A 17,985-nucleotide genomic window follows, 5' to 3' on the forward strand; every position below is an offset into this window, starting at 1 on the left:
CAAAATATACTATAATGATAATAATATGATAGTGCACCTGAAAAACTGTCAATAGTGTAATTTAAAAAAATACTAATAGAAGAGCCACAAGCATAAAAAGCCTTTCATATAGTACTATATATATAATTTTTAAAAAGAAATACTTGAGGCAATAGAGAAGAAATCATGAAACATATTTAAAAATTCTGATCAGGTTTTCTCTGGAGTCTTGCTGCAGGAAGAATGTGTAATGGGTAAATTTCCACTCTCTCAGCAGGGTAGTGCTTTGCATGAACCAACACCCAAGAGAGATTGTTGTGTGCTCATTCCATGCAACAAAGCCAATGCAGTGTAGCCTCAAATAAAACACCGGTCACAGAATGAATAGTTTCCTAAAAAGTAAAACATGGTTATGAATTGTAAAAATTGTTTACAATTGTCGAAAATATAGTGTTAGTATACCGACAGTGTACACAGTAATTATTTATGTCTATGTATAAGTATATGTATAGATATGAACAGTAAATGAACACAATCATGTTACAATCCTCTGATTCAAGATTCCGTGACAGCTTGTCATAATGCTGTTAGGAAGGTCTGTCAACCAAGAATATGGAAAACTAAGCATTTTTTCTCAACTCCAAAATATGTATCTAGATGTTTTTTTGCTAAAGAAGGTTGTATCTGTTTTTACTAATACCGTTTCATTTTCTGTAAATTAGAATATAAATCTGAAACTGGATGCATATAGGCATTACAAACATATTTTCTAGAACAAAAATTGTGTTTTCGTCATAAATTATCAACATGTAAAATACGGATGTAGCCTACCTGGTCAGAGGGGCATCTTTAGAACCAGACTGTCTGTTTGTCTGTTTGTTTGTTCGTTCTCTCGTTCTCTCGTTCTCTCTCTCTCTCTCTCTCTCTCTCTCTCTCTCTCTCTCTCTCTCTCTCTCTCTCTCTCTCTCTCTCTCTCTCTCTCTCTCTCTCTCTCTCTCTCTCTCTCTCTCTCTCTCTCTCCTCACATTAAGCAACAAGCGCTGATGTCTATATATTTTTCTCATACTTTTTTCATATATATAATATACAGCATACAGAAAGAACACCTAAGTAACATAAGGCAAGGCAAATGTTGGCAAGTGCATGCATCATATAAGGCATATATTGTATAAAGAATATAATCCACCAGGTTCCAATGAGCGAGGAAGAAGATTACACAGCACGCCAATTCAAAAAAGTACACATTTAAAGTTCAACATTTCATGGTCAACTTAATACCCCTTCATCATGAAGCTTCCGCCTCCTTCTGATAGATACATAAATATATAGATATATAGCTTGATAGTTACACTTACCACTAAGCAGATATAGACAGAGATACTGTAGATTTTTCTTATGTGGATATACTGTACTACAGTTTACTAGTAACTCTAGTTCCTATAATTTGTTAACACTGTTATGTAACTGTCTGTTAATAATATATAATATATATAATATAAATATACCACCGTCCAGTGTCCACTGTGTTGCATTTTTCTAAACTTTAGAATGATAAGAGCTACATATTAGTTATCTCAAACAGTTGTGAAAAGAGGAAGAGCAGATGCCCATCTTGGCACCTCTGCATTAAGTTACATAGTTACAGTTACATAGTAGATGAGGCTGAAAAAAGACATATATGTCCATCAAGTTCAACCTATGCTAAATTACTGTATTTTGATCCAGAGAAAGGCAAACAAAACCCCCGTGAAATATCATCCAATGATACTGACATAAGAGCAAAATAAATTCCTTCCTGCCTCCAAATAATGGCAATCAGATTTCTCCCTGTATCAACACCCTTCCCATGTTTGTTTATTTATTTGGTATATCCCTGTATACTTTTCCTTTCTAAAAATATGTCCAACCTTATTTTAATTTTTACCTATCTTAGAGGTCACATAACCCGCCATCACCATTCAAAGTGGCAGAGACCCTTAGATAGTCAGGGTAAAACAAAGGGGGAGGGAGGGGGGGGTCATAGGCATAGCAGTCAGAACACAGTGTACTGACACATGTGGAGTTGGAGACAATGGCTCATCCTTACTGCAAACACCCCAACAACTTTACAATTGGCTCATGGCGAATATGGTGGTGATTGTGATGATGGTGATTAAGATGATCTTGGTGTAATAGGGATTATGATGAATATCAGTGTTGATGATGATGGTGTGGGTGCTAGATGCAGCAGTATTCAAACCAGACACTATGTCAGTGCTACTGCTAATAGTAGTACAAGCAGCCAGATATGCAATCCAAAGCATAAACAGCAGCCCACCATTGGTGAAGCGTTTGAAAAGGTGAACACATTCCAACACACCAATGACAGAGCTCTGCTGCTGAATGACAATTTAGCAAAAATGCTTGCTAAACACTTGTTGCCTTCTAATTTGTAGAATCTCAAGGGTATAGAGTGAGTATGCAATGTGCAGAGTCATGTTGGACCATCCCAAGCAGAACATATTTATCTAACAAGGAGCTTCCCTGAACTGTAATCCAAAGTTGTTGCCTAGGTGGTTGAGGCTCTTGCACAGTCGTAGGTACAATACACCTCACTACTCACATGTGGAGTAGTTGTCATGGAGGTAGTAACTACCTGACTGTTACTGATCATCGGGTGTGGTTTACTCCATGTAATTATACTACTGTGAAACAGTAAAAGGGGATAAAAAAAGTCAGTCAGCGTCTGCAGCAGCAAGACATTCTGTAGCCATGCTACTTTGTGTATGCAGAGTTTTGAAGAAAAGGCCCATACAGCTTCTGATGTCTCAGCAAAATTATGGTTGGGTTTGTTGCAGGGAATAAAGATGCCAGCCTGCTGGATGGGGCTTTTCTGCAGCCCAGACAGTGGCATCTTGTTAAATTTGCATACGTCACTTGTTACTGTTCAGGAGACAGACCCGCTAGGCAGCGGTGGAGATTATAGACTGACCCGTACCTGGGATCTGTATCCTAAATAAGTATGAATGTTGGGGTCAGGGCAGGGTGTGACAGCTTAGTCGAGGCCACAATTCCAAGGTCGGGGAAGAGAGAGGCAGAGTAGTCAAGGTCACGGTTCCAAGGTCTGTCGGAGAGAAGCCGAGTAGTCGAGATCACGGTTCCAAGGTCTGGACACGAGAGAGGCAAGGGATTGCAAAGGCAGACAGGGGTCTAAGATAGGCAAAACTGCAGACAAGAATACCATCAGGAGCAAAGGTAAAGAGTACTTTTCATATACAATTATAGAGTGGGAACTAGAGCCTTATGAAGGGCCAGGTGCAACCACTTGCCATTTCAATCTGAGGTTGGCTTCCTGTTTTAATGGCCATCTTGGTGCACCCGGTGAAGTCAGGGAGCATCCATGTTGGTACCATGAATCTTCACAGTATGCCCCTGTAGGAGATGCGTGCAGAGGAGAAAACAGGAGACTTGCTTTTTTATTTCACCAAAATGCAATAAAGAAAAACACAAGCTTTTTCTCAGCCAAGGTGCAGCAAAAAGATAGGAATACAATATAAAGTCCAGCCTTTCCTTAGGCCAAAGTTAGCTTCCGCAGTATATTAAAGTACATATAGATCTATAGACATTTATATAGATATCTGGTGTCCCTTGACATCAAGGACACAGGGATATGGCCTGGAAGCCCTGATGTCCCTAGGAGTCAAGGTCACGTACGTGTTGTTTATATGCAGACCAGGAAGAGATAGAGTAATAGTTTCCATTCCTGCCTTTTAAACCTCTTTCTAGGCTCATCTGGGCTTGTTAGTAGTGCGGATTTTCTCCAGGCAGGAACTTAACTATTAACTGTCCGACACTCAACTGGTCTAGCTGCTGTTAACAGGTTGCCCCTGTTACATTACACCCCTGTTTGTGGGTAGCTGGGGATACTCACAGCCAAAGCACATCCTTCCACTCCCTTTCTAGACATAATCATCACTAGAAAAAGAATGACTGGAGGGTCAGATAGAACCCAGTTAACCTGGGTTAACCTTTTCTTCCCTTTTGATCTCCAGTCAATCAAATCCTCAGTCTTTTCTGTGTTTTCTGCACTTTGCAACTTCTGACGGGATCTATGGATCTGATTCTCCTCCATGTAAGGTCTTTTCCTAAATGATCTTCACACCTACCAGTAAGTTTGGTTTTCCCCTTTTGGAGAATTATCTGGTACTCAGAACATGAGGCAAAAAAAGTATATGGTCACGATGTGTAGTCGCGGTTGAAGAGAACAACAGTTACAAAGACCTTGTAACCTGTGCACTTGATGTTCAACCATTTATTCTTTCTTTCTTTACTTCCAGTTCATCCAGTTCTCAAATTCACCTTAATCCCTTCAGTGTCTTTCACACTGTTGGACAATTTCTTTGACTTCCAACAACACCCATAGATAAAGTTCTTCTTGCTTTTATTTCGAGGCAAAGAGTGGTGAAAAATGGGAAGGTTCGAGACTGATATTGAAACTTGTTGCTTTTTCTTCAATCTGTCGGCTTTTAAAGTGGGTGGAAAACTCCCAAGTGACATATGGAAGGGTATCTCTGTTACAGAAGCAATGTCTTGAAACTCTTTTAGTACAAGTGGACCACGGTCTTCAGCTTCCTCACCCATCACGGGCTTATCTGCAAAACTCCTGTCACTGGAGTCAGATAGGGCTTGTACGGACCTTCTAGCAATCAAAATATGAAGCAGAAGCAGACCGGGACCCTTTTTCAAGTGACCTGTGGCCATTGTCTGGGCATAGGGGCAGTGCAGCCCAGGATATGGTGGTGCCAATTCATTCCACAGGCTGTACAGTTTAACGGCTCAGGTTCATAGTCCTACTGTGATCCCCCTGGGAGTGATGTAGGCCTTTGAAACAAGGGACTGAGTGGACTTTGGGGTGGGCATCTCTTTCCAGACACTATATCTCTGTTTTGGTCTCCCCGTATTGGTGCCTTCCAGCATGGGGCCAGGTGTCCCCATACAGCCCTAGTCATAGGAGTCGCACATTTATTTTCTTTCCATTTTTTTAAACTCTTCTTTTACTCACTTAGTGACCAGTTTTGCCATGCATCGTGCTTTCCCCTTCTTAACGTCACTGGCAACATCATCTGTTTCTGGCTCCTCCTCCTTGAGCTGCAGCACATTAACCTTAGTTCTTCTGGTTGGCATTCTGTGGAAAGAAGACTATAGCAGGGCAACAGCAATGCGGATGCTGTAAGAGTAACGCACATCTTGCTTGGTTATTATAGGAGACAAGTGTGACGTACGACCAAGGAGAAATAAATTGGGGAAAATAAACAATGGCATTTACTTAGCCTGCAGCTTCAAAACAATACGGCTTCATTTCAGCATACCAAAGAAATGAAACAGGCCTATCCCCCAGTATGGGCTAACTCACACTCCCTGTCCCTATCTGAAGGGCTAGAAGGACTCCTGACCCAAAGTCCAAATAGGTACCTGTAATCAGGCTCTTTACATGAGTCTCCGGGTCTGGGTTTGGTGATCATGGGGTGCACCTCTGGTGGGTTCCAGGATCTGCTGTGTCCTGGGATCTCTCTCTGGCAGCACCCACTTCATCTGTGCTAGAGAGATCCCATGCAGATTAAGCAGGAGGCTTTTCTTCCTGTCTGATGAGCCAGGTGGAGACTGGCTAAATGTCAGTAAGTGCAATTAACCAGCTGGACTCATTAAACAAATACAGGCTTTCGATGTGAAGCCCTTTTAGACAGGTGTTAATATCCTGTCACAGTAATGATGTAGGACTTATATCTGACTAAATCAGACCAGCAGTTGTCTTCACATTTACAGTATGTAGCGTTTTTACTGCTGATACTTTCTAACATTTGACTGGAGTGTTATCACAAATCGCTTGAAATGTCCATACTTCTTCCTTCGTCATTGTCAAGGGGAGTGGATCCCAGTGGCAGGAACAGCAGGCAGTTAGATAGCGTAGTCGGGGTCACAGGCAGGGGTCCAGGGCAGGTGGCAAAGTATCATAGTTGGGGTCACGGGTAGAGGTTCAGAGGCAGATGGCAGTAGATTGTATTCAGGTCATAGGCAGAGGTAGGCAGCAAGGAGGCAGGAACAAAATCGGACTCGGGAGCCGGACTGGACAAGGGAACGGCAGCAAGGGAACAGCAATTTTTAAAAAATAATTTTTGTGTTTTTATTTGATTGACTATCGGGAAGGGATTGTTTCTTGGTTTTATTTTCTTGGTTGGGCATTGGCCCTTTATGGATTAATCAGTGGGTGCCCCTGAGGATGAGGAGGACGGCCTTCATCCTGGCTTGGGTAAAACTTGTATTTATTTATTTAGGGTATACATTGATTGCCAATGTGGCTATCTAAGCCCCCATTGAGGGGTAGGTGGTCAGGTCCCTGTGGGGTGGGGTATCAGGGGGTGTTAACCCCATTCCTTACCTCAGCAGTTAGTAAAGCATTGTAGATTTATTAAAAAAAATATTTTAGCTTACTATTGATTGTGAATCTGGCTATCTAAGCCCCCATTGAGGAGGCCTAGGTAGCCACAGTGACAAAGTTTTTTTGGTTAACTGTATTTTAAATGTATTTTTGGGGGGGTTAATGCTCAAAAGCACTATTAGCCACATTTGGCTAATAGGGATACTGGGCATTAGTCTACGTTTGTTTGGCAGGTGGGGCTTGAAGGGGTGGGTGAAGCGGGTCGTTGAACCCAGCGAGGGTGATAGGCCTCCCAAGGGAGTTGCGGGAGGGATTAACCCCTTGGTTACTTTAGCAGTTTGTAAAGCATTGAATAGCAATTACTAGCTACAAAGTGGACCAAGGGGGTAGATAGTATAGTTGTATGCATATATTAACCCCTTTGTAGTTCTTTGCGGCCAGCTAGTTATGGAAACCCACTAGGCTACTTAGTGGTTAATATGTACTGTAATGTATGTTAATAACTATGTTATCATTATTTCAGATTGGTTTAGCTTATCTTGCCTATGTATATAATGGTAAGTATATTGGCCATTATATACAGAGAAAAGATAGAGCTAAAGCCAGCCTGGATTAGGCAATAAAATAGTTGGTCTTTCTGGCATTTATCCCGTTCTGATACATATTGGAATGAGATGAATAGCCGTTAATAGAAAAAAATTAGGTATTTGGCCTTTTTTGTATTGTATCCGATATTTTTAACGGATCCGGTAAAAGTGAGTTTTTTGGGGGGCAGTGCAATGTTGATCTATTGCACTATTTTAAAAAAAGCCATTTTTTTGGGTCCCGATAATAATATCATACCTAATCCCTACTTAAGGATCTCAATGTGAGTAATGGCAAGTTTAGGTATGACCTATCTAAAGTAGTTTGTAATCCCCTTGTTAACCCTAATGGACTAGTGGATATGCAATGTTATGAAAACCCTTAATTTGGATAATATTTGCATGTTATTGTCCTTTGAAGTTATATTATTGTCCTTTGAACACCGTTAGTGTTAACGTGGCATCACTTTAATGATGTAGCTTAATGTCATGTTAAGTGTCTGGGCCTTAGAGTTAACTTAGGAGTGCTTTAGGTAATACAATTATCTCTGCTCAGTTTATATCAGGATGTCTTTGAAATGTTTAGAATTAGCAATGCATCTTTTATATTAAAGGTGTGAGTTACAGTAATGTATGTCTTCTCCCAGTCAGATTTACAGAACCTCAGTTATAAACCATGTAAGCCTTTAAGGAACATTCTTGATGCACCAGGAAGGGTTCCATTCACTGTACATTTCTAAAATAATAGCTCTTAGAAGAACCATTTAAGCTTCAGAAGAAGTAAACATTGTATTTATTGTAATTTAGAGTCTACATAATATATCAAGTAATGTCCAAGTATTTGTAGAAACTCCCATGAATATTGTTAGATAGATGTGATAAACGATCGTACATTGACAATCTTTGAGAGAAAAAAAGTCACTTTTATCTGTCCAAACAACACCTTGTTAACATGTATTAGTGATACACTTACTAGAAAACAGTAGTTTTATCCCAACAAATTGAATTAAATATTAAAATAAATGTTATAAAATATATTGTATCCCTATGTAGCAAATGTGCAAGATAAGCAACAAATATACTAAATACAGTTGACCAGTGAATATGTGTTAATGGAATACAGACGGAATCAAAACTTTGCTTGTAAGTGACACCCGATTCACATGACAGTTTCGGTGAGGTCAAAAAAGTCACAATAATATATTCAAGAAAGTTAGAATTGGTAATGGCAATCAGACATTTGACCTTATAAGTTAGGTCACATGTGAGGATGATTATAGATTAAATGTACATTTGCAAGCAGCTTACATGGTATATGGGCTGTAGTAAACTTTTTCCCTGTGAAGATCTTAAATCACAGTGTAAAAGGAAAGTGTTATTTAAGGCTTTATCTCAAAGTCTTTTGGCTGCAAAATCGAAAAATAAATCAGTACAAGATTTATAAAAAAAATAATAATCCTGGTGCTCTGATGTTTTTATAACAATTTCAAATTTAGGAAATATTTGATAAATAACCTTTAAAGAGTCTCTCTCTCTGCACAAAACTGCTACCAATGCATGGACGGCTCTCTAGCCTCGACATGAAGAACAAAGTAAAAAATGTAATAACAAGATAATGATATCATCACAAATTATATAAATATATCATCATTATAATTATCATCTTCAACACGTGTCGATCTAGTGTTGGTGGAAGACCTCCCTAGTCATCGTCCAGGTACCGCAACTGCAAGCTTTTCTTCTCCATGTTGCTCCAACATATTTATTAATTTCCCTCTCCCATCATACTTTTTGTCGTCATCTTCATCTTTTCATATCGCTTGGAATCTAGTTGATTACCGTTTTCGATCAAAGATGCTAATTTCCTCCTTTGATATGGCCGCAATTGGGGTCTAAGTTTCACATCTATACATGAGAAAAGGCAATGAACGATACGTGTAGATCCCACGAAATCAGGAGACAGCACTCAGTCTTGCAGTAGAAATAGTGTATTAGAAACAAGGCAAAGAAATTCCAATGTTTCGGTCCCAGAGAATGGGACCTTCCTCAGGGGGATTAGAAAAGGCAGATATACTGATCAAACACTTTCCTCTTGAGGCCCACTCCAGCCTATTTTCATTCTCCTATTGATTTCATTCATAATGTTCCCATTAATTGATACTTGCTGGTCAAAGTAGACATAGTTTTCAATTTCTTTTAGTTTTAGTTCCATATATTTTGATCACTTTGGTATTACTTGATTCAGTGATATCTCTGGATTTTTGTTGGAGGTCGTCTGGCAAAAAATAACATTGTAATCTGAAAATTGTATGTGACACAAGTATTCACTGTTGATTTCGATTCTGTTTTCTTCAAAATTCAATGTCTTAAACAACTCTTCAAGTATTGCTGTGAAAAGATTTCATGACATGGTATCTCCCTGTCGCATACCCTTGTTGATCCTTATCTTGCCTGTATCATCATCTAATCTAAATCTTGATGTAGCATTCTCGTATATGTTCCTTATAATATCAATGTACTGTATGCTTCCTCAATATTTTATCTTCTTAATCTAGTTAAAACAGCTGAGATGCAGAAGGAATCAAATGCATTTTTATAATCCTAAAATGAGTGGTTGATCATATTCATTATCCTGCACCCACTGCAAAATCACACTTGTTTTCTAAGCTGGGCAAAGTGCAGGCTCTTTTGCAGCTGATTAGTTAGTATCTTCGTAAAAACATTGTAAGTGGTTGGAAGTAAAGTGATTGGCCTGTAGTTCTTGAGGTCCTATTTCTCTCCTTTCTCATGGATGAGGATAACAATTGCACTGCTCCACTGTTATGGAATGTTCCTCATCCCCCTTCTCCTTCCTGCGGCCTTTCACTCCCTTACCTCTTCCCTCCTTCCCCAGGCCTGGCACCATATTGCCCCTCTCCTCCACAGGCCTGGCATCCTCACCCCTCTCCACCTCCCCATAGGCCTGCTGTCACCCTTTACCTTCTCCGCTCCCCCCATCCCCCCACTCCCCAACTCTGGCCTCCTCCCCAGGTTGGGGCCGCAGGAAAGGCTGGCAGACCCCGGATCTGGCCTGCACATGAGCCATCCTTGCCCACCTGCTTTGCTCCTCCAACACCCACACGCCAGGCCCGAATGCCAGATGCCCACCATCTCCGCAGAACTAACTGGAGCCATGGCGGGAGAGCAGAGGTGCGGCGATGGGGGTGCACGGAGCAGGGGGCTTGAGGTGTTGCATCACGGATCTCAGCAATAGGAAATAGGTGTCAGAGAGGATGGAGGCTGAGGGGAGCTGCAAGGGGGGCTGCATGGGATGTAAGGAGGGCCGCAAGGGTTGCCAGGGGGGCCGCAAGGGTTGCCACATTGGGGGCTGCATGGGGGGCAAGGAGGGACCGCAGGACACAATGGAGGCAGGCAGTATAGTAAGGCAGGGAGTAACACGACCAGGAAGGGCTGGTTCAATGCGCAAGATTTTTTTTTTCAGCACAGAACCGCGTGTGCTGCAGGGACGGCCATGAGTGAGTCGCCAGGGGGCAATATCCAGTCGCCAGGGGCATCCAGGCGACTGGATTTGTCGAACACTGTATATATATATATATATATACAGTGGTCGACAAATCACCAAAAAATCTACTCACCGAACAAAAAAATCTACTCGCCACCTAGTATCACACGTGTGCTGCTTGGGCCAATAGGAGCTCACCACGATGTTAAATCCACTCGCCCGGGGCATGCAAATGTATAAGTTTGTTGAACACTGTATATATATATATATATATAAATATACAGTGTTCGACAAACTTATTATATATATATATATATACAGTGTTCGACAAACTTATACATTTGCATGCCCCGGGCGAGTGGATTTAACATAATTTAGTTAAAACATATTTAATATATTTAATATATATATATATGCAACAGATTGCCTTCCCAGCAGGGAAAGCAAAGAAACAGCACTCAGTAGTATGTAGCAAAAAGATTGTATTCAAACAACATGACAGCACATGTGTAAACTAATGTTTCAGTCCACTAAGGACCTTCTTCAGGGTTGTGCTTCCCTGCTGGGAAGGCAATCTGTTGCATATACTTGTCTTATGGAACATGCACCTGATGATTTGACTCTTTTGCTTGGAGTGCCAGCTGTGCTCTATCTGTTTATATATATATAACCCTGTTATAACATGGTGCTTGTGGTCCACATAATGCGACCGCGTTATATTGGGAATTGCGAAGAAAAAAAATGGCCGATCAGGGGTTCCACATCTGCCGGCAGGGGAGAGAAGGGATAACTCTCCCAGCTGTCCCTGCACCCGGCGTCACAGCAGCACCCCCACGCATTCCTTACCCAGAGCAGCTTCCCAGGGGATCCGACACCACGGAGGGAGGTGTGTGTTAGCATTGGAGAAGCTTTTGTATATCTATCTCCAATCTCGCATGTTTGGGGAATAAGCTGCAGCTATGTCAAGTCTTTCCACTTACCTGGAGCAGCTTTGCAGGGGATTTGACACCAAGGAGGGAGGGAGGTGTGTGTGTGTTAACGTTGGGGAAGCTTTTGTATATATTCCTCCACTCTCGCATTTTTGGGAATAAGCTTCAGCTATTTCAAGTCTTGCCCTGAAGCAACCAAGCCCCCTGCTCCAAGAACTCTCCCCATTCCCATAGACCTAGCACAGTGTGATTACCTTATCTGTAAGAATTTTATATTTATCATCCCCATTTTACTTTTTTAACTACTGTTAACTGTATGTAACCCCCTTTCCTTTGATACCTTTTACATTTAACCTATTAGTTTAATAGTTCTCTTGCCTGGCTGATTATTAGCTCAGGCGCTCAGTGAAGCTACCCACCAAGGTTACTATATTTTATTTTTTACAGTGTTATGTTTTGGTGGGATTTCTGGGAGTCCTTTGGGCTCTGAGTTGGCATACTGTAGGTTTACATGAATCAATAACATCATTAATATATCCCACTAAGTGGAATTGTTATTCTTCTATGCATATTTTAGGGGCTTACTCAAAAGAACCTTGGTTATCTTGCTTGGTGCACCACATAGAATGTTTGTCCCAAAACAAATCAATTGTTTTAAATCAATTAAAAACGTTTTCTAATCATTGTTCTAGACATTTGTCACTGAATGTCAAGTTCTCTCCTGCTAAGTAACTAATATCCTAGCCTAGAACAGTGTGCGTGTGTGTGTATGTAGTGTTTTGTGTATACTGTATATGTTAGCGTTGTGTTGTGTGCATATATTAGCTGTGTACATGTGTTTTCACCATACGCATTCCCTAATCTCACACTGTCCCAGCTCTGTGGGTCCTGGCAGAGGCAGGGGGTCTGCGATATTGTGAGCACCTCACTCTGCAATACGCTGCAGCTCACTCCAGAGATTCTGAAGCAGAAGCAGGAGGGAGCTGTGTGGGAGGCCGAGGTACTGGGGTTACATGCTCCCAGCAGCATTAATTAGGAGCGCTATTTACCCCTCTGAAAACAAACACACGGGGGGTGGGGAGAGAGTGAGCAGCAGAGAGATATATGCATGCAGCATCATTGCATACTGTGCTACATCACATGCACTGTGGTGTGTCCGTGAGTCCGTTAGCAATAAAGCATTGAATAGATATGTAAAAAAAAAAAACCTTGATGTTCTAAATCGGGAGCCATGCTCAGACCGTGTTATTGCGATCCGCGTTGCAGCGGATTGCACTATAACAGGGTTGAGCTGTATATACATACATATATATATATATATATATATATATATATATATATATATATATATATATATATATATATATACAGTGCTCGACAAACACACTCGCCCACTTGCCAGCTGCGATCGGAAATTGGCTCGTGGCCAGTAACATTTCCCCTGCTCTGCAAGAAAAAAAAAATCACCTGCTCGAAAAAAAAAAAAAATCCCCTGCTCGGAAAAAATAAATAAAAAAATTCCTCTAGCTGATTGGCTGTGACGCGGGATGGAGCTGTCAGGACTTAAAACTGCCCTTCCTTCTCTGCACGGGGGAGGGGTGTGTGCGGGCGTCTGCTCCTCCTCCTCCTTTATACTGAATATCCTCCTGTATAATTGTGTCAGCTCCTGCACTGATCCGGTCATGGAGGATTTTGGACAGATGTGGAGGTGGGTGGAATGAAATGCAATTTAAATACACTGTTTCTCCTTCCCCCACTGCTCCCGCTGCCCGCGCGGGCTGGAAGGTAATGGCGCGGGTGTTTCTCCTTCCCCCCCCCTCTCCCGCTGCCCGCGCGGGCTGGAAGGTAATGGCGCGGGTGTTTCTCCTCCCCACCCCCTCACCCGCTGCCCGCGCGGGCTGGAAGGTAATGGCGCGGGTGTTTCTCCTCCCCCCCCCCCCTCTCCCGCTGCCCGCGCGGGCTGGAAGGTAATGGCGCGGGTGTTTCTCCTCCCCCCCCTCTCCCGCTGCCCGCGCGGGCTGGAAAGTAATGGCGCTGGTGATTTTCCTTCCCCCCCCCCTCTCCCACTGCCCGCGCGGGCTGGAAGGTAATGGCGCTGGTGATTTTCCTTCCCCCCCCTCTCCCGCTGCCCGCGCGGGCTGGAAAGTAATGGCGCTGGTGATTTTCCTTCCCCCCCTCTCCCGCTGCCCGCGCGGGCTGGAAGGTAATGGCCCTGGTGATTTTCCTTCCTCCCCCCTCTCCCGCTGCCCGTGCGGGCTGGAAGGTAATGGCGCTGGTGATTTTCCTTCCCCCCCCTCTCCCACTACCCGCGCGGTCTGGAAGGTAATGGCGCTGGTGATTTTCCTTCCCCCACTGCTCCCGCTGCCCGCGCGGGTCGGGAGGTAGTAGTGCGTGTGTTTCTCCTCCCCGCTCCTGCTGCCCACGCGGGTCGGGAGATACTGTAGTTGCGGGGGTGTTTCTCCCCTCCCTCCTGTGTGTGTTCCCCCCCCCCTCCTGTGTCCCCCCCCCCTCCTGTGTGTCCCCCCCCCCTGTGGGTTTGTGAGAACATGTATATGCAGGACACCAGAGGTACCCCCCCAGTTTGTCACCCCCCCCCCCACCCAGTCACACATCCCACCCAGTCACACATCCCACCAGTCACCCAACCCACCAGTCACCCATCCCACCAGTCACCCAGTCACCCATCCCACCAGTCAACCATTCACCCATCCCACCAGTCACCCAGTCATTAATCCCACCCAGTCACCCAGTCAGTAATCCCACCCAGTCACTCGGTCAGTAATCCCACCAAGTCACCAATCCCACCCAGTCAGTAACCCAGTCAGTAACTCCCCCCCCCCCCAGTCACCCATCCCACTCCCCACCCAGTCACCCATCCCACCCCCCAGTCAGTAATCCCACCCCTCGCCCCCCCACCCAGTCATCCAGTCACCCAGTCAGTAATCCCACCCAGTCACCCAGTCAGTAATCCCACCCAGTCACCCAGTCAGTAATCCCACCCAGTCACCCAGTCAGTAATACCACCCCACCCTGTCACCTAGTCAGTAATCCCACCCAACACCCAGTCAGTAATCCCACCCAGTCACCCAGTCAGTAATCCCACCCAGTCACCCAGTCAGTAATCCCACCCAGTCACCCAGTCAGTAATCCCACCCCCACCCAGTCACCCAGTCAGTAATCCCACCCCCACCCAGTCACCCAGTCAGTAATCCCACCCAGTCACCCAGTCAGTAATCCCACCCCCACCCAGTCACCCAGTCAGTAATCCCACCCAGTCACCCAGTCAGTAATCCCACCCAGTCAGTAATCCCACCCAGTCACCCAGTCAGTAATCCCACCCAGTCACCCAGTCAGTAATCCCACCCAGTCACCCAGTCAGTAATCCCACCCAGTCACCCAGTCAGTAATCCCACCCAGTCACCCAGTCAGTAATACCACTCAGTCAGTAATACCACCCAGTCACCCAGTCAGTAATCCCACCCCCACCCAGTCACCCAGTCAGTAATCCCACCCCCACCCAGTCACCCAGTCAGTAATCCCACCCAGTCACCCAGTCAGTAATCCCACCCAGTCAGTAATCCCACCCAGTCACCCTGTCAGTAATCCCACCCAGTCACCCAGTCAGTAATCCCACCCAGTCACCCTGTCCGTAATCCCACCCAGTCACCCAGTCAGTAATCCCACCCAGTCACCCAGTCAGTAATACCACTCAGTCAGTAATACCACCCAGTCACCCAGTCAGTAATACCACCCAGTCACCCAGTCAGTAATCCCACACAGTCAGTAATACCACCCAGTCACCCAGTCAGTAATCCCACCAAGTCACACAGTCAGTAATCCCACCCAGTCAGTAATCCCAAGCAGTCACACAGTCAGTAATACCACCCAGTCACACAGTCAGTAATACCACCCAGTCACACAGTCAGTAATACCACCCAGTCACACAGTCAGTAATACCACCCAGTCACACAGTCCGTAATCCCACCCCGCAGTCAGTCACCTCCACGTCAATCAATCACCCCCTCTCTGTCTCTCTCCTTCTCCCTCCCTCTCTCCTCTTCCTCTCTCCCCCTCTCTGTCTCTCCCCCTCTCTGTCTCTCCCCCTCTCTGTCTCTCCCCCTCTCTGTCTCTCTCCCTCTCTGCCTGTGTCTCTCTCCCTCTCTGCCTGTGTCTCTCTCCCTCTCTGTGTCTCTCCCTCTCTGCCAGTGTCTCTCTCCCTCTCTGCCTGTGTCTCTCTCCCTCTCTGCCAGTGTCTCTCTCCCTCTCTGCCTGTGTCTCTCTCCCTCTCTGTCTGTGTCTCTCTCCCTCTCTGTCTGTGTCTCTCTCCCTCTCTGTCTGTGTCTCTCTCCCTCTCTGTCTGTGTCTCTCTCCCTCTCTGTCTGTGTCTCTCTCCCTCTCTGTCTGTGTCTCTCTCCCTCTCTGCCTGTGTCTCTCTCCCTCTGTCTCTCTCCCTCTCTCCCTCCCTCCATGTCCCTCTCCCTCTGTCTCTGTCCCTCTGTCTCTGTCCCTCTCTCTCTGTCCCTCTCTCTCTGTCCCTCTCTCTCTGTCCCTCTCTCTCTGTCCCTCTCTCTCTCTCCCTCTCTCTCTCTCCCTCTCTCCCTCTCTCTCTCCCTCTTTCCCTCTCTCCCTCTCTCCCTCTCTCTCTCCCTCTCTCCCTCCCTCTCTCCCTCTCTCTCTCCCTCTCTCCCTCTCTCTCTCCCTCTTCGTCTCTCTCCCTCTCCCTCCATCTGTCTCTCTCCCTCTCTGTCTGTGTGTCTCTCTCTCTCTCTCTCTCTCTGCCTGTGTATCCCTCTGTCTCTCTCCCAGACTCTGGATCTGGATATATTATTTACCTTATACTGCTTTCTTCCAGATCTGATTCAAGTGTCACACGGAAGACATCGGAATCCCCCCTAACCCAGAAGACAGGTAGGGAACACATCCCCTCCAATGTATAACATTGCGGGAATGCGGGTACCTGGACATTTAGGGACTGCGGATCAGGTAAGATCCCAGGCGGGATTGCTGCTTTAGATATTGTGAAGAGGGGGCATCCAGACACTGGTTAATGGGTGCAGGAAACTAGTCACACACACACGTAACAAGGACTAATTGTAGTAAAGTATAAATTTACTACAATAAATATAAACTTATGTCAAAAACGAATGTTGTTCTTACTAGAAATTTATTACATTTCTTTTTTTAAAAAACGGGGTTGGGGCGTGGCTACGGGCGGGACTGGGGGCGGGGCTAGGGGCGGGGCTAGGTGGCGAGTAGATTTTTTGGTTTGGCGAGTAGATTTTTGGGTGATTTGTCAAGCACTGTATATATATATGTATATATATATGTAGCCATGCATAATAATGACTGCGTACTGTTGGCAGTAAGTCCTGGTAAGTACAGGCCTGCCAACAGTAGTTATGGAGGTTTTCCCTCACACCCTGGTGTGGTGCCCTGTGTAAGGAAGGGAGTGGCTGTATGCTCTGAGTCCCTGGATAGTGACATCAGAGATGTGCCTGCCCCCTGAGGTATAAAGGGCACAACACTGTCAGTTAGCGGTGGCAAAGTAGTTGCAAGTGTTAGCCAGCAGTTGTGTGAAGCAGCTGGTAAAATGTATGCTCCGGCATAAGGGATTGGAGGAATACTTTTGTGACCCTAGTGCTGTAACTAGCGGTAGCAGAGTGACCAATCAAGTCTGTCTAAGCCACACTGTGTCCAGGGACCTGGCGCAGTGGTGATCTCCCTAGGAGAATGGGAATCCCACTTCAATACGGGAGGGCGTACCTGGCAAAGGGACAGCACGGAGAGATGTGCAGCTAGAGCCGGCAGCTGCATGGGGCAGTCTGCTACATCCCAACCTACAATAAAGATGCCATGTTCAAAGAAACCCCCACTGTGTGAGTGTGAGATTACTCTGCAGTGGCAGTCACCACCGAGAAGGAGTTCCTCACCAGGACAATCTCCCTGCGGAAGCATAGATCCTGATGAGGTGGAGGCGCTGCACGTGAAGTAAGTTGGACTCGTAACCACTACCTCAGATACCTGTCCTGATGATATCCTCTATAACACCAAGCGGGAGACTCAGGAGTCCTGTTACTTGCAGGTGCACCACCACACACGACCTTGTAATGGGGACCGGTTAGACCACACGGGCCAATGTGAGATTGGGTGGGTCAGACAAGGGGGGTCCAGCCGTTACAATTGGAGGCGCTGCTGAGAGACCTGTTAACAGGACAGGCTTTTGCTAGGCACACATTAGGAAACAGGGAAAGTGTCTGCTGCCACTTTGTGCTGCGTGGGACGGAGCCAGGGGTAGTCAGGGAGATGCTGGAGCTGCATGCCGCAAAGACGCCTTGGGATCCGTTAGGTGTTAGTGAGTCTGGAGCCGGGGGCTATTGCTGTTCTAGTCGCCTTGAGGTAGCGCTAGCGGGGGACGCCTGAAGGGGTAAACTGGTAACTTAGGGCAGGAATTCTGGAAGGGTCCGCACTAGGCTAGCCAAAAGTAGGTCGACGCCCAAAGTACTGCATGGAAGAGCCAGAGTACTCTAGTCTCCATTCCAGATCACTTACCAAGGAGCACAGACAAGAGGAACGTGT

The sequence above is a fragment of the Ascaphus truei genome, chromosome 1 (genome assembly GCF_040206685.1).
Source record: "Ascaphus truei isolate aAscTru1 chromosome 1, aAscTru1.hap1, whole genome shotgun sequence".
Taxonomy (NCBI): Eukaryota; Metazoa; Chordata; class Amphibia; order Anura; family Ascaphidae; genus Ascaphus; species Ascaphus truei.